The sequence below is a fragment of the Oryctolagus cuniculus genome, chromosome 10 (assembly GCF_051225735.1).
Source record: "Oryctolagus cuniculus isolate XC-2025 breed Fujian yellow rabbit chromosome 10, ASM5122573v1, whole genome shotgun sequence".
In the NCBI taxonomy this organism is placed as follows: Eukaryota; Metazoa; Chordata; class Mammalia; order Lagomorpha; family Leporidae; genus Oryctolagus; species Oryctolagus cuniculus.
Window position 1 is genome coordinate 66,920,277 of NC_142876.1, and position 22,934 is coordinate 66,943,210.

Sequence of the window (22,934 nt, forward strand, 5' to 3'; positions counted from 1 at the left end):
CACAGCAGAGAGCTGGCCTGGAAGGGGGGCAACCGGGACAGAATCCGGCGCCCTGACCAGGACTAGAACCCGGTGTGCCGGCACCGCAAGGCGGAGGATTAGCCTAGTGAGCCGCGGCACCGGCCTTTTTGGTTATTATTAATCATGATTTATAATATATTCTGGCTGATCAATTGACTATTAATAATAAAGGAAATTCAATAAAATTATGCTAGTTTTGTGACCACAAAAAATTCAAGTCAAAATTTTTTCTTTTTACATATATTTTTGGCGCAAATAAACCTGATAGTGCAATCAAAACTCTTAAGCATAAAAATTTACTACAGTAAAACGTTGTGGCAAATGGGAAGTGATCAAGAGGAAAAAAGAATAATGTAAAACTCACACTTCTGAACAGGCCATCAAGGAGGGAGGCGCCTTTCTCCAAAGGGAGGAAGGAACCTCCACTGTGATACGGCCTTGACTAAACAAGTTCAGAGTTGGTGAACTCAAGGGCTTCCATAGCCTAGACAGCTCATGGCAAGAGCCTCGGGTGATTGCTGACATCGTGAATAAGAGTGCCAATTGTTAAATCAACAACGGGAGTCACTGGGTACAGGCTCCCCACATAGGATCTCTGTCCTTAATGTGTTTTACTATGAAACTTAAAAACAACACTCCTAGTCGAACAATACCCTATACCTTGTGCGGTTGTGTGAGGGCAGCCTGTTGAAATCCTTGCTTAGTGTATACTAAGTTGATCTTCTGTATATGAAGGTAATTGAAAATGAAAGTCAATGAAGGGCGGGATGGGAGAGGGAGTGGGAAAGGGGAGGGCCACAGGAGGGAGGGAGGTTGGGGGGGAGCCACAACAATACAAAAGTTGCACTTTGTAAATTCACATTTATTAAATAATAAAAAGAAAAAAAAATAAAAAACTCATACTTCTGGGGCCAGCACTGTGGTATAGCGGATAAAGCCGCTGCCTGCAGTGCCAGCATCCTGTATGGGTATTGGTTCAAGTCCCGGATGCTCCACTTCCCATCCAGCTCTCTGCGATGGCCTGGGAAAGCAGCAGAAGATGGCCCAAGTCTTTGAGCCCCTGCACCCGTATGGGAGAGCAGGAAGAAGCTCCTAGCTCCTGGCTTCCAGCTGTTGTGGCCATATGGGGAGTGAACCAGCGTTTGGAAGACCCCTCTCTCTCTCTCTCTCTCTGCGCCTCTCTGTTTTTCAAAGAAAATAAATTGTAAAAAAAAAAAAACAAAAAAACCTCCTAGTTTTTCACAAATTAAAAAAAAAAACAGATGACTTGGTATCACAATGTGTAACTATATTCCATTTTTTTTTTTTTTTTGGATAGGCAGAGTTAGACAGTGAGAGAGAGACAGAGAGAAAGGTCTTCCTTCCGTTGGTTCACCCCCCAAATGGCCGCTACGGCCTGTGCGCTGTGCCAATCCGAAGCCAGGAGCCAGGTGCTTCCTCCTGGTCTCCCATGTGGGTGCAGGGCCCAAGCACTTGGGCCATCCTCCATTGTCCTCCCGGGCGACAGCAGAGAGCTGGACTGGAAGAGGAGCAACAGGGACAGAATCCGGCACCCCAACCAGGACTAGAACCCGGGGTGCCGGTGCCACAGGCGGAGGATTAGCCTAGTGAGCCGCGGTGCCGGCCCTATATTCCATTTTAAAAAGTGATAGAAGGGTATGCATTTGGTTTAGCAGTTAAGATGTCGGCTTCCCAATCAGAGTGCCTGGGTTTAATTCCTGGCTCCAGGTCCTGACTCCAGGTTCCTGCTAATGCAGATCCTGGAAGACTATAGTGATGGCTTAATTACATGGGTTACTGCCACTCAGTGGGAGACCTGGGATTGAGTGTCTGGATGTTGTAGGCATTTGGAAAATAAACCAGTAGATGGGTGTGAGGTTTGGTGAGACAGGTAAATTCCTGGCCTGCAGGCAGCACCGTATACAGCAAACATGAACAAAGTCATCACTATCTCTTTTTTTATATTGTTGATGCTGGCCTGGATCACCTGGCCTAGGCCATCCTGGCCAGATTTCTCCACCTTAGAGTTCCTTCTCCACTTCCCCACCCCACCCCCACCTCCACCTTTTCCACACTATACTCTTTTTTTTTTTTTTTTTTATGATTTATTTATGCAGAGAAGATAGAGAATGCTGGTACACTCTCAAAATGACTGGCTCATTCCCCAAACAGCCACAACAGCCGAAGCTGTGCCAATGCGAAGCTAGGAGCTTCTTCTGGGTCTCCCACACAGGTGCAGGGGCCCAAGGACTTCAGCCATCTTCTACTGCTTTCCCAGGCCACAGCAGAGAGCTAGATTGGAAGTACAGCAGCCAGGACTCAAATCGGAGCCCATAGGGGATGCCAGCACTGCAGGCAGCAGCTTTACCCGCTATGCCACACCCCGGCCCCCACCACTATCTCTTAACAAGAAACAGGCCCTTATAATCAATAATTAAGCAGCCAGACTCCAACTATCTTATTGTACTGAACAGATTAGCAAAAACTGGTTTGTGCCAGCTTGAGTGGCCATCTGACAGCCAACCAACCTTTGTTTCACTGCAGTGTAGCAAAACACATACTCCTGGGAGTAGACTGAAGGTGTTAATAAAACATGTAAGGTATGTTACAGCATATTACCTCAACTGCACTTGCATGGACAAAGACCTATCTTGAACGCGGTAAAGGACCCTCTTATCAGTAAAGGGTAGCACCCTGAGCTGACAAACCTGTTAAAACCCCTGGGCATTGAGGCTAGGAGGTTAAAGCTGCTGCCTGTGACACTGGCATCCCACATCTGTGTTGGTTCATGTCCTGGCCGCTCCACTTCCAATCCAGCTCCCTGCTGGTGCGCCTGGGAAACCAGTGGAAGATGGCCCAAGTGCCTGGGCCCCTGCACCCACATAGGAGATCTGCATGAAGCTCCTGGCTCCAAGCCCGGCCCTGCCCTGGATGTTGCAAGTATTTGGAAAGTGAACCAGAGGATGGAAGAAATCTGCCTCTACCTCTCTCTGTGACTCTGCCTTTCAAAAACAGAAATCCTAAAAATTCAAAAAAGAAATCATATGAAAGAAAGAAAGAGAGAGAAATAAAAAGAAAGAAAGAAAGAAAGAAAAAGAGAGAGAGAGAGAGAGAGAGAGAGAGAGAGAGAGAAGAAAGAAAGAAAGAAAGAAAGAAAGAAAGAAAGAAAGAAAGAAAGAAAGAAAGAAAGATAGATAGATAGATAGATAGATCACATGTTAAAAAAAAAATCCTGGGCGCTACGTAAGTTCACTTTCTGGACCTGCCTCACCTTGCCTGTGGGTTTCGTACTTTCACTTTGTCAGTCAATCCTTTGCTTAATCTGACTGTGTCCAGTTCTGAAATTTTCTCTGTTGATACCAAGAGCTTGGACCCCCTTGCTTCCTGCCTCCACCATCTGTGGCAAGCCCGCCATGAAGAGACAGCCCACAGGAGGAGAGACAGCCCACAGGAGGAGAGACAGCCCACAGGAGGCATAAAGCCCACTGATAAGTGAGCCAGTGAGTTTTCTCTCTCTCACCTTCCTTGTGCTGTAGGTAAGTGTAGCCACGACCTGTACCCATGTTGTGAAGTGCCCCAGAGGGGTCTCTCTGTCACCAACTAGCTGTGGACTTGCTACACTGTTTAACTTCTACTTCATTTATGCCTTTTCTAAACTCTCATCCCTACTTCCTGCTCTTTAAAGGTAAACGTTCCAGCATTTATTTCATGGCCATCATTAATGAAGTGTTTGGTCCATGGCAGCCAGTTCCTCGGCCTCTGCTTCCCCACTGCCAGCTCCCAGCCCTGGCCTTGCTCACAGAAGCATGGTATGCAGCTGTTGCTGGCGGCCAAGGCGGTAGCCCCAGGGGCACTAGAGGCCGGGTCTGCTTTTCTGCTCCTGCAGCATGGCAGTCTTGCTGCCAGGTTTGAGCCCCCAGGCAGCAGGCCCACTTCAGCCCTTTACTACCCTGATGCTCCTGGCTTTTCCACCTACAAGACTTTGGTTCCAGGGCCGGCGCTGTGACACAGCGGGTTAATGCCCTGGCCTGAAGCGCTGGCATCCCATATGGGCACCAGTTCTAGTCTCAGTTGCTCCACTTCCGATCGAGCTCTCAGCTATGGCCGTGGAGGATGGCCCAAGTCCTTGGGCCCCTGCACACACATGGGAGACCTGGAAGAAGCTCCTGGCTCCTGGCTTCAGATCGGCGCAGCTCCGGCCGTTGCGGCCATCTGGGGAGTGAATCATCGGATGGCAGACCTCTCTCTCACTCTCACTCTCCTTCTCCTCTCTCTGTGTAACTCTTTCAAATAAATAAATCTTAAAAAAAAAGAAAGACTTTGGTTCCTTCCCACTCACTTTAGGAATCCAGCATCTGCTGCTTTGTTGCCATCCTCCACACCCTCGATAATGCCCAAAAGGTGGTTTTTGGTGATGTTCCTAATGTACAACAGACTCCTTACACCTACTATCAGAGAACTCCTTGACACCTTTCATGATTAAAAAAAAAAAAAAAAAAAGTAGTAGCACCACTCACTTCAATTCATTCCTATTAGGACCATTTCTATGGCCCTATACTGGCCAGACCAGTAGTGCTGGGCAGGCCACCAACTGGTGAGGACTGGGAGGATGAGCTGTAAGATTTTTGTCACCAATCCTATAACCCCTGCCCCTCCTCCAGAAGTAGTCCCAGGAGCCATGTATGCCTAGGCAAATAGTGGCCCACGGACGCTTGGGCACCATGGATTGTATCTAGAGGACGCTAGGACACCATGTTTAGGCAATAAACAAGTTCACCTCCAAGGATGCTCAGAGTGCCATAGCCTGCAGGAGGAAGTCTGGGACGCCAGATCTGATCCAGTCCACTGAGGGGCCTCTCACTGGGCTATATGGGGCTCTCACAGAGCTGCCACACACCCTACTCCTATTTTCTCTTTCTCAAGTTACAAAGAGACTCTCACTCATGGGCAACTCTTCATCCATGCCCACTGACTCATCACTGGGCTGCCTTTGAAATAACTGGAATACCTTTATCTTCTTACTTTTTAACCCCCTTCTATGCTCCTCTGCCAGAAACAGTTCAGCTAGGGTCACTCGGAGTGGAGCCTCCTGTCATCTGGATGTGGAGAACTTTTACTCCCAAGGGAAGGAGGCAGTGGAGATGTGGGGGGACAGCGAGAGTACATGTCCCTTCTTTCTCCTTAACTGATCTAAACCAATACAGGTAAAAGCTGGGGAGATGCTCACAGGACCACACTAAGTTCACTGAGGAATTGCAGATCTTAACCCTAACCTGTGATTTAACTTGGGCTGGCTTACGTATTGTTCTGTCTACCTGTGGTATTCTGGAGCAGAAAAAGCGAATCTGGGCTAATGCCCTGGTGGCTCAACAGCCCAACCAATATGCTACAGGAGCTACAACAGTCTCACAGACAGGCCCTAACTGGAACTATCAAAGAGGTCATGAAAACTCAGGGTTTCAAGACCATATGGTTACCTGCTTGGTGGCTGGGATGAAAAAAATATTGTCAAGCCTGTAAATTACAACAAAACCAGGAAGGTAACAGGACACAAGGAAGGAAACCCAGCCCTATTCCAAGGATGACTTGTAGAGGACATAAAGCTTGGTGGGGAAGCATTTTTCTGCGAAGAGCCACATGGATATTTATATAACATCATTTGCAGGCCAAAGTTACTAACTTAAAAAGTAGCCTATGGGGCTGGCACTGTGATGTAGTGAGTAAAGCCACTGCCTGTAGTGCCCGCATCCCATATGGGTGCCAGTTCGAGTCCCAGCTCTTCACTTCCGATCCAGTGCTCTGCTATGGCCTGGGAAAGCAGTAGAAGATGACCCAAATCCTTAGGTCACTGCACCCATGTAGGAGACCCACAAGAAGCTCCCAGCTCCTGGCTTCGGATCAGCACAGCTCTGGCTGTTATGGCCAACTGGGGAGTGAATCAGGATGGAAGACACTCTCTCTCTCTCCCTGCCTCCCTCTCCCTCTCTCTGACTCTCCTCTGTGTAACTCTGATCTTCAAATAAATAAATAAATCTTTAACAAAAAATTAGCCCGCTATAGATCTGTTGAATTTTGAGCCCTGCCTATGGTTGTCTCAGCAGGGCCAGACTGAATGATTGCATGGGCCTTAAGGGCCCAGGGGACAGATATTCCCCACCTGTGCCTTAAAGAAACACACCAACATAGAGCCCAGCACCCCTGAGAGACAGGCCTTGCCTGGTGCCCATTTCCTCTGTCAGTCAGCCCCAGACATGAAGCTGGAACACTGGCACAAAGATTATCACTATCTAAAAGGGCCACTAGGCCTATATCCTCAATGCAAACAAGAAGGACATTGGAAACGAAACTTCCCTCAACTCAGCATCCTGTATCGGCGTGCTGATTTGAATCCCACTTCCAATCCAGCTCTCTGCTAATGAGCCTGGGAAAGCAGAGAAAGATAGTCCAATTCTTTGGGCTCCTGCACTCATGTGGGAGACCCTGATGGAGTTCCAGGCTTCTGGCTTCGGCCTCACCATTATGGCCATTTGGGGAGTGAACCAGCAGGTTAAAGAAACCCAACTCTCTCTGCAATTCTGCCTTTCAAATAGGTTAGTGAATAAACCCTTAAAGGACTTTCTTTACTTCTGATTTTCTCATTGATCCAGACACCCAGGGTCAAATAAAAGGTATCACTGATTTGGGTCAAGTACAAAGGTCCTGACAGAATATGGCAACAAAGTTCTCCCAGCACCGGATCCCCAGGACCACAGTTAGCTGTTTCACCAGATCTGTGTTGCTAAGAATTTGGGACGAAAGGATCTCTAATGACTGATGACCGCAACCAAGTGGAAAGTCAAGTACTACTTAGCACCCTGCTATGGTAAAACTTCAAAGAATCCTTGACCCCACATTACAGGGACCAACAAAGGACCTCGTACACCTGATGATCCTTGATGATAGATGAGTAGATGGCTCAGTTTCACCCCCAATTTGGACAATAGTGGGCCCCAATATCAGGCTTGGTTTTTTTTATTGCTACATTTATTACACTGACCCTCTCCCTGACCTATTCTCCACCTGGAACCCCAAATACTAACTGTATATAAGCACTGGACAATGACCACCTTAATGGCTTCTCCTGTCTTGCTGTTCTACATTCCAGTGCCCTTACTTCCAAACCCCCACTGGCAATCACCCTTAATCACATCACCAATTATACCAGGATGAGTGGAGGCTGAGGACCCCAGGCTTTTCAGTCTCCCCATTTCAACAGAAGATTCTGGCCAACTTATGACTGAATATGTGGGCTCCTCCAATACCACCTATACTAAAGCTATAAATGATGGGACTAGGGGAGGACCTCATCCAATGGACCCTGACTGGAAAGATCAAGGCCATACCAAATCTGTGAGTCCACAGGAAAAGTCGCTCTTTGCTTTAAAAATGACAACCCCAAAGGACTTTATCTGGGAAGCTGAAGTCAGACTTACTGCATCCATACATTGTGGTTTATCAACAATGTTTGCAAAATAGACAATGAGAAGGATGAAGAAAAACTCTATGATGTACAGGACATGTTTCCATTTGCTAGGGAAACAGAAAAAACAACTACATCTTGACTCCTGATGAATCTTAATTGTTAGTAACTCGTACAGAGAAGGAAGTCTGGGAATAGGGATTGCTACTGGAATTGTTTATAATCTCATGGGCAATCACACCAGGATAAATATTTCCTGCCTGCTTATTCAACTGTTTTGTCACAACTTCAGATGTCAGCTTACCCACTCCAGTAACAGTAGTGATTCCTTTCCTTCAGATTTCCATCGTTATTGCCTTGATGATTACTGTCCTGGGACTTATCGCTAAACTACAACCTGAGGACCAGGGGACTCTCTACCCTATCATAACACACAAGTATCTGCATTCAGGAGCCCACATAGTTTTATTCCTACATAAATAGATAAAACACCCATCTTTCAGCTATTGAAGCTATGCCCCTATATACTGCTTAAAGCTAGGTGTCAGATACCATCAGGTCCCAGGATCCTAGCCACTCTCCCTTAACCTAAAGTACCTTTGCTCTGCGTTTTTGATAACAAATCAATCACTTACTAAAATTAACTCACTGAATTCAGGGAGTGGTACAACCAGTTCATTTGCTTCTCCAACAAACACCCTGATGGTCAGTACTGTCGTGAGGGGCTTCTTTTTGGGGAATTCTAGGTCCAAGGCAGAAGGTAACTACCATCTGCTGTAGCTATCAGACTGATGGATGCCTACCTGGTCATCACAAAAACTCCCTGAAGAATCAAAGGAAGGCCACTACTACAACAGACTAATCAGGAACCTCAAAGTGCACCTCTCATGTCAACTTCAACCTGTGAGAATCTTCACCCCCAAGCACTTTGGAAGCCCAGGGATTCCGTGGTAGCCACTCAGTTTCTCGTTCTGCATATTACAATAAATGCCTCCTTTGTTCCACCAGCCCTGATGCCAGTGGGTCAACTTTCTTTGGGTCAGGTGAGTGAACTCAGTTTTAGGGGTTCTAAAGCAACTCCTCCAACCAGTTTTGAGGATTGTTCTGTATCACTAATCACCAATCTACTTAAGCCTTTGGTATAAGAGTAACTTTCGAGAGGTTTTTGTCTCCAGGCTAGGTAGAAGCCATCCCTGCTCAGATGAAGCTGTTATATAAGTTGAGACCGCCCTCCCTCAGCAACCCATATGACAATGGGATCAAAAATCTCCAGGGAGGAAATTGAGGCAGGATAGATAGCTGGTTTAGTGAGACAGGATAGTTGAGTAACAGGCCTAGGCAGGTGACCCCATGTGGAGCAAACATTAATGAAGTCACCACTATCTCTCTATTTGTAAAGACTTATTTATTTATTTGAAAGGCAGAGTTATGGAGAGACAGAGAGACAGAAAGAGAGAGAGGTCTTCCATCCGCTAGTTCACTCCCCAGATGACCGCAGCTGCACCAATCCGAAGCCAGGAGCCAAGAGCTTCTTCCAGGTCTCCCATGTGGGTGCAGGGACCCAAGGACTTGGGCCATCTTCTACTGCTTTCCCAGGCCATAGCAGAGAGCTGGATCGGAAGGGGAGCAGTTGGGACTTGAACCGGCATCCATATGGGATGCTGGCACTGCAGGCAGCATGCTATACCACATTGCTGGCCCCACCACTATCTTTTTTTTTTTTTTTTTTTTTGACAGGCAGAGTGGACAGTGAGAGAGAGAGACAGAGAGAGAAAGGTCTTCCTTTTTGCCTTTGGTTCACCCTCCAATGGCCACCGCGGCTGGTGCGCTGCGGCCGGCGCATCACGCTGATCCGATGGCAGGAGCCAGGTACTTATCCTGGTCTCCCATAGGGTGCAGGGCCCAAGGATCTGGGCCATCCTCCACTGCACTCCCCAGGCCAGAGCAGAGAGCTGGCCTGGAAGAGGGGCAACTGGGACAGAATCCGGCGCCCCGACCGGGACTAGAACCCGGTGTGCCAGCGCCACAAGGCGGAGGATTAGCCTAGTGAGCCGCGGCGCTGGCCACCACTATCTCTTATCATCAATAATTTAGCAGCCAGACTCCAACTACTTCCTTATAAGCAAAAACCAGATTTTACCAAATTGAGAAGCCATCTTGATAGCCAATCAACGTTTGCTTCATTACAGTAGTAAAAAACAGAACCCTGGTTGGAGACTGAAGATGCTAATGAAACATACAAGGTATGCCACGGCATGTTACCATAGTAAAGGACTCTCCTAACAGTATAAAGTGCTTCCTGGAATTAAAAAAAAAAAAAAAAAACTTAATAAAAAAGATCTACTACCTCAGGCCCAGGGCAATACAAAAGCTCACCTTCTGGACCTGCCTGCATTCTGCCTGTGGACTGTGTACTTCTCCTGTGTCAATAAATTCTTCCCATCAGCTTTTGGCTATGTCTCATTCTAAAATTCTTTTCTGCATCGGTTTCCACCCCTACCACTACCCCCTCAACATCTGAAACAGTTCACTGTTTTTCTGCCTTGCAAAATTAAAAAGATAGCCGGCGCCGTGGCTCAATAGGCTAATCCTCCACCTTGCGGCGCTGGCACACCGGGTTCTAGTCCCGGTCGGGGCGCCGGATTCTGTCCCGGTTGCCCCTCTTCCAGGCCAGCTCTCTGCTATGGCCAGGGAGTGCAGTGGAGGATGGCCCAGGTGCTTGGGCCCTGCACTCCATGGGAGACCAGGAAAAGCACCTGGATCCTGGCTCCTGCCATCGGATCAGCGCGGGGCGCCGGCTGCAGCGGCGGCCATTGGAGGGTGAACCAACGGCAAAGGAAGACCTTTCTCTCTGTCTCTCTCTCTCACTGTCCACTCTGCCTGTCAAAAAAAAAAAAAAAAAAAAATTAAAAAGGTGACATAATTTTTATTTTAAAATACGAGTACTTATAATATGCTGGAAATTACACCCTTTGCAAATGGATGGAATCTTACGTAGAAAAATATGGATATGTATTTTTATTTTATTTTTTTATTTTATTTATTTATTTTTTTTTTTTGACAGGCAGAGTGGACAGTGAGAGAGAGAGACAGAGAGAAAGGTCTTCCTTTGCCGTTGGTTCACCCTCCAATGGCCGCCGCGGCCAGCGCGCTGCGGCCGGCGCACCGCGCTGATCCGATGGCAGGAGCCAGGAGCCAGGTGCTTTTCCTGGTCTCCCATCGGGTGCAGGGCCCAAGCACCTGGGCCATCCTCCACTGCACTCCCTGGCCACAGCAGAGAGCTGGCCTGGAAGAGGGGCAACCGGGACAGAATCCGGCGCCCCGACCGGGACTAGAACCCGGTGTGCCGGCGCCGCTAGGCGGAGGATTAGCCTAGTGAGCTGTGGCGCCGGCCTGGATATGTATTTTTAAATGTACGAGTGATGGGATGGGAGTTTTTCACATCATTTTAGGAAGTATCAATAATAAAGTCTGAAGTTCATTGTCCTAGACTATTACACTTGCCTCAATCCATCTAGTGCCAGACCAGTCTTTGTGCCAGCTTTTTCATTTTTCCTGAAACAACATTTGCCTCACTATACTCCCTGCCCCAAAGTCCTCCAGGCAGCCTCCACTCATTCTCCTGGAATTCCAGGGCTTCCCCGGCCAAAATCCCAGACACATGGAGTCCATTTTTCATAATATGCCCCACTACTCTCCTGTCTTTGTTCTGACCTGCCCCATTTCCGTCCTCTCTAGCTCTAGCTCAGTTTAAATTTACCTGTTCCAAAGACCGTCCAGGAAGCATTTCCCATTCTCTCTAATTAGGAGTTCCTCCTTTGAGTTTCCTGCAGCCACAGGAGCCTTTATTTTCACTGTCAGCAACTGCAGTGTTTGGTATGTTTTCTTTGTTTTCTACCTCCTTCCCATCCCACGCCTTAACATACACAAATTCTCTGAAGACAAAGGCTATCTTGCTAATCTTATTACCTAAAAAACAGAGTTCAGTGCTTCTCTTGGCGGCACACTCATTAGTATTTGCTAATGAAAAGGTATTCCACAGAGACATGAAGAGCCTAGGGTCTCTTTAACATATCCTACCCTTCTCTAAGCTATTCACCACCATTAGCATATTATGGCCTTTGAGAAGTACTACAACAGGAAGAACTAATTGATCTGTACATGCTAACTTTCACCAAGTGATCAAACACTCTTTGATGCCCCTCCTCAACCTCTAGTAATATCCCAAAAAACAGAAAAAAAACTGATAGTCTGTCCACCCCACCCACTTCGATTTTTCCCTTCATGCCAGAATGTCATTTCTGTTGCCCCAGTCTTTACATTTTAGACAATAAATGACAGAGATACCATAGAATAATTAAATCCTTGTTGTGAGGGTTACCTTAAGATGTGGCACTTTAAAGTGAGGTTTTAGCAAATAAGTCAACAAATGAATGGGAGAGAAGGGCAAGACCTCCTGTAAAGCAGAAAACAGCCAGGAGTCAGGCAGAAGGACCAATCCTTCCCACACCAGTGGGAAAAAAAGTCTGGGAATGGGTCATTTCCCAAAGTCAAATTATTGCCCTTACTAATCCAAAAAGAAAACCAAAATCTTCACCATGGAGAAGTCTCGCACACACCACCCCAATTTCCCCAATAATGGGGAGACCTCCATGGGCACCTCCTAGTAGGCAGCACGGAGAACACCTTATCCTATCCAGCAGTCCTGGTAGAAGAGGCATAACCTAAATCAGACTGCAAAAACATTAATATCATGAAAGGCAAAGGCTGAGAAACTGCTCCCCACTAGCAGCGTGACAAGTCAATGGCACACATAAGCCTGGGTTAGCAAAAGAGATGGCTGCTATGAAGGGCATTATTAGAAAACTGATAAAATCCCCCATGGACTACATACATCAATGTTAATTCTTCTGAATTTGCTTACTATAACTACGCTCATATTCCTAGGAGATAGAAGCTAAAAGTCACACTCTCTACAACTTATTCTCAAAAAAGTGTAAAGAAGACTTTTATCTGCATTTCAAATAAATAAATCTTAAAAAATAAAAAGAACATATAATTACATTTCATGTGTATGTGTGCTTATATAATTATAAAAAGGAAAACAATGCAAATTGGCAAAACATTAACAAAGGCTAAATGCAGGGGAAGAAATTTGGGGAATTCACTGTAATATCTGTGCAACTGTTGAGTAACTATATTTACTATCTGGCTCTTTATAAACACTTTCTAACCCATGGTCTACTGATTTAACAGAAAATTAACTCACTGCTTGGAGGAAGAAAATTGACAGAAAAAGATTTAAAAAAAAACACAATTAGCAGGACCACACAATGTAATTTTTTAAAATACAACCTTAAAGAACAGGTATGTCAAGCTTCCATTCGTACTTTACAACAATATAAGTATGTTTAGTAGAAATCCTTCCTTCTAACATAAAAAAAAGTTTACTGTATCCTTAGAAATTATCTTTTCAAAAAAAAAGATTTATTTTTACTTGAAAGAGTTACAGAGAGAGAAGGAGAGACAGAGAGACAGAGGTCTTCCATCTGCTAGTTCACTCCCCAACTGACCACAATGGCCAGAGCTGCGCCAATCCAAAGCCAGGAGCCAGGAATTTCTTCTGGGTCTTGCACGTGGGTGCAGGGGCCAAGGACTTGGGCCATCTTCTACTGCTTTCCCAGGCCACAGCAGAGAGCTGGATAGGAAGTAGAGCAGCCAGGACTCCAGCCAGCACCCATATGGGATACTGGCACTGCAGGTGGCAGCTTTACCCACTACGCCACAGCACTGGGCCCCTTAGAAATTATCGGGACCGGCATTGTGGCATAGCAGGTAAAGCCAATGTCTGTGACACCAGCATCCCATATATGGGAATCAGTTCAAGTCCTGGCTGATCCACTTCCGGTCCAGCACCCTGCTAATGCAACGAGAAAGAAGCAGAGGACGGCCCAAGTGCTTGGGTCCCTGTACCCACATGGAAGACCTGGATGAAGCTCCTGGCTTCCACTTGACCCAGCCCAGGACAATGCAGCCATTTGAGTAACAAACCAGTGGACAAAAGACTCTCTCTGGTAACTCTTTCGAATAGATCTTAAAAAAAAAAAAAAAAAAAAAGAAGAAGAAGAAGAAATTATCTTTATTAGCAAGTACAATTAATACTTTACAGCACACTCAATCTCATGGTTGAATTTAAGGCAAGAAATAATTTTTAAAGACTTATTTATTTATTTGAAAGGAGAGAGAGACAGATCTTCCATCTGATGGTTCACTCCCCAAATAGCTGCAACGACCAGAGCTGTGCTGGACCAAAGCCAGGAGCCAGGAGCTTCATCTGGGTCTCCCATTTGGGTGGTAGAAGCCCAGGTACTTGGGCTGTCCTCTGCTGCTTTCCCAGATGCGTCAGCAGGGAGCTGGATTGGAAGTGGAGCAGCTGGGACTCTAACTGGGGCCCATATGAGATGCCAGTGCTGCATGCAGCAACTTAATCTGCTACACAACACCAGCGCCAAGAGTAATTTTCTGAAACACAGTCACTCCTCTATTATCTATGGGTTCTATAGTCACGGATTCAACCAATCTCAGAATTACAATGACGGGGCTGGGGGGGAGGGGAATCATGTCTATAGTGAACATGTGCAAGCTCTTTTTTTCTTGTCATTATTTCCCAAAGAGTAGAGTATAACAACTTTTTACACAGCATTTACATTGCAGTAGGTCTTATAAGTAACCCAGAGATAAGTCAAAGCATACCTGAGGATGTGTGTGGGCTCTATGCAAAAACTGCATTTCATGCAAGGGACCTGAGCATCTGTAGATTTTCTGTGTCTGAGGGAGGTCATGGAGCCCACCAACACTGAGCGATGACTATATACAAGTCACAGAAAAGGCAAGTGGTGTAAGTGGTATGTTCATCTATCTACTTTCACATTAGTTACCATGACCATGCTTGCTTGCTTTTTTTTTTTTTTTTTACAATTTATTTATATTTGAAAGGCAGAATTACAGAGAGAAGGGGGAGAGAGAGAGGTAAGAGAGAAAGATCTTCCATCTGCGGGTTCACTCTAATGGCCGCATCAGCCAGGGTTGGGCCAGGCTGATGGCCAGGAGTTTCATCCAGGTCTCCCATGTGGGTACAAAGGCCCAAGTCCTTAGGCCATCTTCTGCTGCTTTCCCAGGCACACTAGCAGGGAGCTGGATGGGAAGTATGGTGGCACGGAGCCACAGTGGTACAGCACAGGCTCCCAGACGATGCTTGCTTGCTCTAACAGTATTTGATAGGCGTAAGCAGCATATCAAAGCACTTGCAGGGTGTGGCTCTCCCATACATTATTACAGATATGTCGTTTGTTCTCTTTGTTAAGTAAACATTTCCCTTAGTCTTATTTTCCAATCACTTTGGTTAGTAATCCTTTTCCCACTGGTAGTCCAAATGTAAAATTTTAACTAACCCATGGCCAAATTACTACCAATCCTCAATAAATGAAGTCTTGAACAAATGAATTATTTCTCTCAAAATGAATGATAGATTTAAATGTAAAGATGATCTACATCAGCCCTTCGAATCTAAATGATCACCCCAGGTAAGTCCTCTGGCTGAGCTCTCCCCTTCCCTCCAAAAGTTTCCTTACAGAGAGATAAACACAAGTTAAAGCTCAGTGAGAACATGGCAGCTAAGCTGCTTTTGTATATGTTTGAAAGTTCCATTAAAAATTAATAATATTTTTTAAAAAATCAATATAATTTATCACATTGAAAAAGAGGAAAAAAACATAATCCTCTGAATACACAGAACAATCTGACAAAATGTAATACCCATTTCTAACTTCTCATCAAACTTAAGAAACTTTCTAAGCCTGACATTTGAAATCTCTGTGAGAAAATGATAAATTAAATATCAAAATTCAAAACTTCTCCATCTCCTGAATACACTGCTGAGACAATGAAAAGACAAATTACACACTGGGAAATATTTTCTCCAAACCATATATCTGACAAAGGACTTGTTCTAGAATATATAAAAAATTCTCTAGACAGTTAAGAAAATATTCTAATGAAAACATGAGCAAAGGATAGGAACAGGCATTTTCACACCAAAGACGAGAGAGAAGGGAGTTCATAAAAGGATGAGCACTACTCATGAAATGGAAATTTAAACCACGTAGAAATACCAGCACACTCAGCAGATGGCTAAAAAGACTGCCCGCAGGAGTGCTGGCCGGGATATGAAGAGACAGACCTGCACTCATTCTGTTGGTGGGAATGGGACATGTGACAACCATGGCGGAAAACGGGCTGGCAGTGCCTTAGAGAATTTTATAGCCATTCATTCCACTCCTAGATACATTCCCAAGAGAAAGCTCATGTATATCCACACGAAACTGTACAGGAAATGTTCACAGCAGTCCTATTTGTAGCAGTCAAAAACCAGAGACGCCGGCGCCGCGGCTCACTAGGTTAATCCTCCGCCTTGCGGCACCAGCACACCGGGTTCTAGTCCCGGTCGGGGTGCCGGATTCTTTCGCGGTTGCCCCTCTTCCAGGCCAGCTCTCTGCTGTGGCCTGGGAGTGCAGTGGAGGATGGCCCAAGTACTTGGGCCCTGCACCCCATGGGAGACCAGGAGAAGCACCTGGCTCCCGGCTTCAGATCAGCGTGGTGCACCAGCCACAGTGTGCCGGCCGCGGTGGCCATTGGAGGGTGAACCAACAGCAAAGGAAGACCTTTCTCTCTGTCTCTCTGTGTCCACTCTGCCTGTCAAAAAAAAAAAAAAAAAAAAAAAAGACAATCCAAAAAATTCATCAACATTTTAAATATTAAATATAGACAATAGCTGAGGGAAGTTGAGTGCCTAGTGCAAGATAATCAAGAAAACAAATGGCAGGGTGAGAAAATGAACCCAGGTCAACAGTCTTAACAAAGCCCAGTGTTCCTTCCCCTAGACAAAACCATACTGGAATATCTTCCAGAATTATTGCATGATGAATGCTCAAATACCAACCAAACTGTTGTCAACTAGACCACAAAACAAGTCTGCTCTCAACTCTAGGGAGACAGAGTGCTATGACTTACAAGTTGAGAGTCAGGGAATGAGTTTGAGGAGGAGGAACCTTAGAGGACCTGCTAAGCTCAAAAATCTGTGCAAAGGCAAGGCAGGTTCCAGGCTTGTTACAGAACTGACAAGGAATACAGGCCTTTAACCTCCTAGGCCAAAGTACCATAAGTGTGCCACTCATGCATGTGCCTAAAACATTAGATTAGGTTTAATCTCAGATCGAACAAAAAAGCAAAACAAAGCCTATTTCAAATTTAGGGACTTCCCACTCCAACAGGTAGCTGGTGACAAAAATTTTTTGCCATTAACAGAGAAAAATCATTATTCTCCAAAATATAAAAATAGATGTAATGCAAACATCTAAGACAATAGTTTAATAAACAGTTATGAATTCTTGGTCTTGATCAACAGGAGTGGGGCAATAGGACTAGAAATAACAACCCAGGGATCACACAATATGGCTGGTTTCTGAACTGTAACTTGCAAGGGCTAGTCATCTCTCAAAGGCAGCAACAAAAACTGCACTTAGAGGTGTTTGTGTTTTGGTTCTTTTGGTCATCCCGCTATAGGCTCTTGCAGAGTTAGAAGGGCCGTCTCACCCCCACCTTTTCTTTCTCTTTAAAAAAGCTCTAGAAGCCAGTGTTGTGGCATAGTGGGTTAAGCCTCTGCCTGTGAGGCTGCTTGCATGCCATATGAACTCCAGTGAGTCCTGCCTGCTCCGCTTCTAATCCAGCGCCCTGCTAATGTGCCTGGGAAAAAGGCAGGTGATGGCCCAAGTGCTTGGGCTCCTGCCACCTATGTGGGAGACCTGGATGAAGCTCCAGACTCTGGCTGGCCCAGACCTGGCTGTTGCGGCCACTGCGGGGTGAACCAGCAGACGGAAGATCTCTCTTTGTGTCTCTTCCTCTTCCTCTAACACTGCCTTTCAAATAAATCAATCCTGAAACAAATAAACAAACAAACAAAAAAACCCAAATCTATGTTAGGAATTGTTAGCCAAGACATCATTAGCTGATTTTATCCACACGTAGGCACCACTCAAACCATTTTTAAACCACCCTCCTCTTCGATATTAATTATCTTATTGCTAAATAAAGATTTCTCCTGTCCAATCATGTTGGCAGCAATCAAACATGCTACCAAGTCTCATGACTCACTCTCTCAAATCTGTGTTTAACAACGGGCCTGCATATGATCACATTCAAAGGCACCCTCCCTGGGGTTTTCCATGATTCCCTTGCTGCTACTGCAAAAACAGCCCCAGTTTTCACTTCTCAGCTCCCCCAAGTGGCTAGGACCCTATGAAGCTTTCTCAGAAGTAGTTTTCAGAAACATTAGGGGTATGGAGGGGAACGTGCTGGAGACAGTGGAGCTCAATCAAGCCAGTACCCTCGATGAGTTCCAGTTCCATCATTCCTGTACTTGAATTGTTTCAACACTGCCTTCAAACCTGAAACACAGTCTTGAGTAAAAGTATTCCAAAACTGCAACAATTATGTAAAAATGTCTGGCATGGGGGGGCCAGCATTGTGGCACAGAGTGCCAATTCTAATCCTAGCTACTCCACTTCTGATCTAGTTCCCTGCTTGTGGGCCTGGGAAAGCAGTGGAGGATGGCCCAAGTGCTTGGGGCCCTGCGCCCACATGGGAGACCCAGATAACGCTCCTGGTCTCAGCTTGGCCCTTTGGTTTTTTTTTCTGTGACTTAAAAAGCCTGCACGTTACAGGACTGTTGTGAAGAGAATCTATGTCCTAAAGCTGCTGTAGGGGCTGGTGTTGTGGTACAGCAGATGCCAGCATCCCATATGGGCACCAGTTTGAGATCTGGCTGCTCCACTTCCAATCCAGCTTCACTTCCAATCAAGCTCCCTGTTAATGCACCTGGGAAAGCAGTGGAGGATGGCCCAAGTGCTTAGGCCCCTAGTCCCACTTGGGAGACCTGGAAGAAGTTCCTGGCTCCTGGCTTGGGCCTGGCACAGTCCTGGCTGTTGCAGCCATTTGGGGAATGAACCAGCAGATAGAAGATCGATCTCTGCTTCCACTCTGCCTCTCCCTCTAACTTTGCCTTTCAAAAGAAAGAAAGAAAAGAAGTTAAAACTTATGAAACTGGGCCAGTGCCGTGGCTCACTAGGCTAATCCTCCGCCTGCGGAGCCGGCACACCGGGTTCTAGTCCCGGTCGGGGAGCCGGATTCTGTCCCGGTTGCCCCTCTTCCAGGCCAGCTCTCTGCTGTGGTCTGGGAAGGCAGTGGAGGATGGCCCAAGTGCTTGGGCCCTGCACCCACATGGGAGACCAGGAGAAGTACCTAGCTCCTGCCTTCAGATCAGCGCGGTGCGCTGGCCGCAGCGGCCACTGGAGGGTGAACCAACGGCAAAGGAAGACCTTTCTCTCTGTCTCTCTCTCTCTCACTGTCCACTCTGCCTGTCAAAAACAAACAAACAAACAAACAAACTTATTAAACTATTAAGTGGGATGTAATAACCATTCTCTTAAAATAACATTCTTGGATCTATTTCTCTGATAAAGTTTAAAATTTTAATCAGACTGTGTCAATGCAATTGTTATAAGACCAATTCACAAAATCCTACTGTCTTAGATCCTATCTCACCCATTTCAGAAACTTAGCTACTTAAATGTAAATCAAAACTTAATTTGAAAATAGAAATTTGAAATACCATCCTCTAAAACATTCATCTGTAATTTTGTACTTTCATCATTCAAGAAACAGAGTGACTCTGTGGATTAAGCTGCCACCCTTGATGCCAGCATCCCATTTGGGTCCCACTTCTCCACTTACAAATGGATCCCTGCTACCGCATCTGGGAAAGCTGCAGAGGACAGCCCAAGTGCTTGAGCCCCTGCCACCCAAGTGGGAGACCAGGACAGAGTTCCTGGCTCTTGTTTTCTGTAGCCACTAGGGAGTGAGCCAGTGGATGGAAGATTGATCTCTCTCTCTCTCTCTCTCTCCTTCTCCCTCTGTAATTTTGCCTTTCAAGTAAATAAATAAATCTTAAAAAAAAAAAAAAAAAAAAAAAGGAAGACAGAAAGAGTCACAAAGGGCTTTGCCCAACTCAGAAATCTGCTCAGATTCCTTTTCGAACGCAGTCACCAGTTTGCCTCCCACTTGGAAAGTAGAAGTGTAATTCACGATCCGGTATTAACTTCAGAGGGGTCAGCATTGTGGCACAGCACGTAAAACTGACACCCGCAACGCCAGCATCCCATATGGGCACTGTTTTTGAGTCCAGGCTGCTCCACTTCCAATCCAGCTCCCTACGCGCTCCTGCCATTGTGCTCATCTGGGGAGTGAACCAGCGCACAGCAGGTCTCCCTCTCTCTGTCACTCATTCAAATAAATAAATCTTTAAAAAAAAGTTTCACTTTAGGGGCCATCGCTGTGGCACAGCAGGTAAAGCCACCACCTGCGGTGCCGGCATCCCATATGGGCACCAGATCAAGACCCAAATGCTCCACTTCCTATCCAGCTCTCTGCTATGGCCTGGGAAAGCAGAAGATGGCCCAAGTCCTTGGGCCCCTGCAACCACGTGGGAGACCCGGAAGAGGCTCCTGGCTTCAAATCAGCTCAGCTCTGGCCATTGCACCCATCTAGGGAGTGAACCAGTGGATGGAAGACCCACCCCCCCGTGTAACTGTGACTTTCAAGTAAAATAAATAAATTTTTTTAAAAAAAGTTTCACTTTAAAACTTAAAATATTATGCTAAATCTAATTTTTTTTTTTTTTGACAGGCAGAGTGGACAGTGAGAGAGAGAGACAGAAAGAAAGGTTTTCCTTTGCCGTTGGTTCACCCTCCAATGGCTGCCACGGCCAGCGCACTGCAGCCGGCACACCGCGCTGATCCGATGGCAGGAGCCAGGTGCTTCTCCTGGTCTCCCATGGGGTGCAGGGCCCAAGCACTCGGGCCATCCTCCACTGCACTCCCTGGCCACAGCAGAGAGCTGGCCTGGAAGAGGGGCAACGGGGACAGAATCCGGCTCCCCGACCGGGACTAGAACCCGGTGTACCGGCGCCGCAAAGTGGAGGATTAGCCTAGTGAGCCGTGGCGCCGGCTCTAAATCTAATTTTAATAATACCTGCCACTGATTTTCTTTACCTGCCGTTATGTACTTTTGATATATATAAAATACCTACTCTCTACATACTAGGATTTGGGGATTTTTTTCCTCCAAGGTCTCAGGTGAGTCAGTCTCTGATCAACCCTCTTCCCGTCTCTGGACTTTGTACACAGACTCTGGGGCTTAAAACAACACAAAAAAGCTGAGCTTCTCATTCAAGCACAGGCCACGGGGTCCCTGCCTGGTCCCCACAGCTACAGATACCCTGTGCCAAGGAAGTATCCACCTCGGCCTCAGGTTCTACACTTAGGAAAGGCAATCGAGACTCTAGACCTCGGCGAGAATGTAACTCCCTCCCACCACAAGGGCTGACACACCTAGAGAGGCTGAAGCGTCTTCCCCAGAGGCTGGCCTCACAGACAGAAATGCAAGTTGGGCAGGTGGCAGCCTACGGAGCTCCATCCTCTCTGTCTCCTCTACCTCTCCTGCAGGATGTGAGGAGCTTCTTCATTCCCTACCAGCCACCCTGCCCTCCTCATTCTTTCTCACTTCACAACAGAGGGCAAGCAGGCCTTCCAGCGCCCGCGGTCTAGACCGTCCCTTCCTGAATGTTCACAGCTATCTATCACCTACAAGACGTCAGCAACTGAGAAAAACAAGCAGTCACTCCAAGTCAGTCTTCAAGCAAATCACACACATGCAAATAAGCTATCTGGGCCTTCAAATGTCTAATGCTTTATACTAAATTTAGGGAACAGAACCCAGAACAATGAACTGTAAGCATTAGCAGCATCTAAAATATAACAGACTTCCATAATATACTTTGAAGTATACATCACATTTCCTTCTCTGCTCTTCCTTTAACAGCAAATATAGCTGTTGCTCTCTGCTGTTCTCAGTGCCTCACGAGCATTTATGCGTGGAATGCCTCCACCAGTACATGGTTTGGGTCAAAGCAGTCCTATCATGCCTCTGGTACTTTCCTTACAGCACTGACAGGAAATAAAACTGCTGGGAAACCACTAGAGGGCATGGGTTGCAACCATGCTTTCAACAGCTCCTAAGGAAACTAGGGCTGAACTTCACACACCCTATGCTGACCCCTCTGGACTGAAGGTAAGGAAGAAATTGACACTGCATCTCTTCCTGCAGGAGTAGAACCTACCAGAAAACACACTGACCCTCAGCAGCTCCCGCTTGGAACAGTCATAATAAACTCCATGCGTGCCTTGAACATAAGTGCAAAAACAGCAAGTCCCCCTCTCCCATCCCAACCCTGCCAGAGACCTGAAATCTGCAGCCGCCTTAATACCGTCAATACAGTTTGGGGAGCAAGTGGCCTAAGGTCAAACTGTAAGAGAAATACAAAGCTGCCCTTCACTACACAGTACTGCTCCCTATCAAGAGAGCCGTTTATGAAACACCGGATTTAGCAGTAGGTCAGTCTGGATATGATTCATTTACTTTAAAATACTCTTTTTTGAGAATCCTTCTAAATGGTAAATCCCCCTTACTTAACTCAAAACCACCAGGAATCTAAAAATTAAGTTTGATTTGGGTAAGGGGAACCACAAGAGACAGCACCAAGGATTAACTGCACAGTATTTCAAAGAGCAACTCCAAACTGCGGCCATCTCTGAATTATTTACATAGGTATTAAAGCCACAGTCAGCCTCAGCCCCGGGCGGGCTCTGCTCCTTCAACAGCCCACCGTTCCATCAGGACTATCATCTCAACTCCAAACAATTTCTACATTTAAGCCACTTCGCACCTGCGTCTTTCCTTAAACGCACCGCAAAACCTAGGGACTCTTGGAAATACTGGAACATCAGCACGAACAGAAATCCTTTCCTAATTAACTGCAATGTGTGACTTCTTTCCACGCAAACTCGCTTAATTAACTCTTTGTTCTTTTCTGTCACCACACCATATTACTGCCTCAGCCTTAGAAAAGCACATACCCAAATGAAAAAAAGGACCTTGCCATCACCATTCCGGAAACAATGTCAAAAAATCCGAGGTTCCGTCTTGTTCTTTTTTTTTTTTTTTTAACAAAAGAATCAACTCTCAAAACTTAAAAGTCATTTCTGCCAAGGCCACACCTTCTAACCTTCTCGTCATCCACAAATCAAATCGAAACTGCTCGGAGCCGCTGCACGGTGACCCGGACCGCATCTCCCTACAACCTGAAAAGAGGTCGGGGCGCGCCGGGCGACTCCGGGGAGCAGCTCGGAGGAAGCGCCTCCCGCCTCACAGCCTCTTCCTTCCTCGGGCGGGATGGCGGGGCGGAAGGCACTCGCGAGGGGGAAACACACCCCAACTTCCCACT

General features: G+C 46.3%; 1 protein-coding gene across 7 annotated transcripts in view; it reads right to left on the reverse strand.

Annotated features, from left to right (window-relative positions):
- PPP4R1 (protein phosphatase 4 regulatory subunit 1) overlaps positions 1–22,934 on the reverse strand; it is an 83,936-nt gene that overhangs the window by 59,676 nt on the left and 1,326 nt on the right. The window lies entirely within an intron of this gene.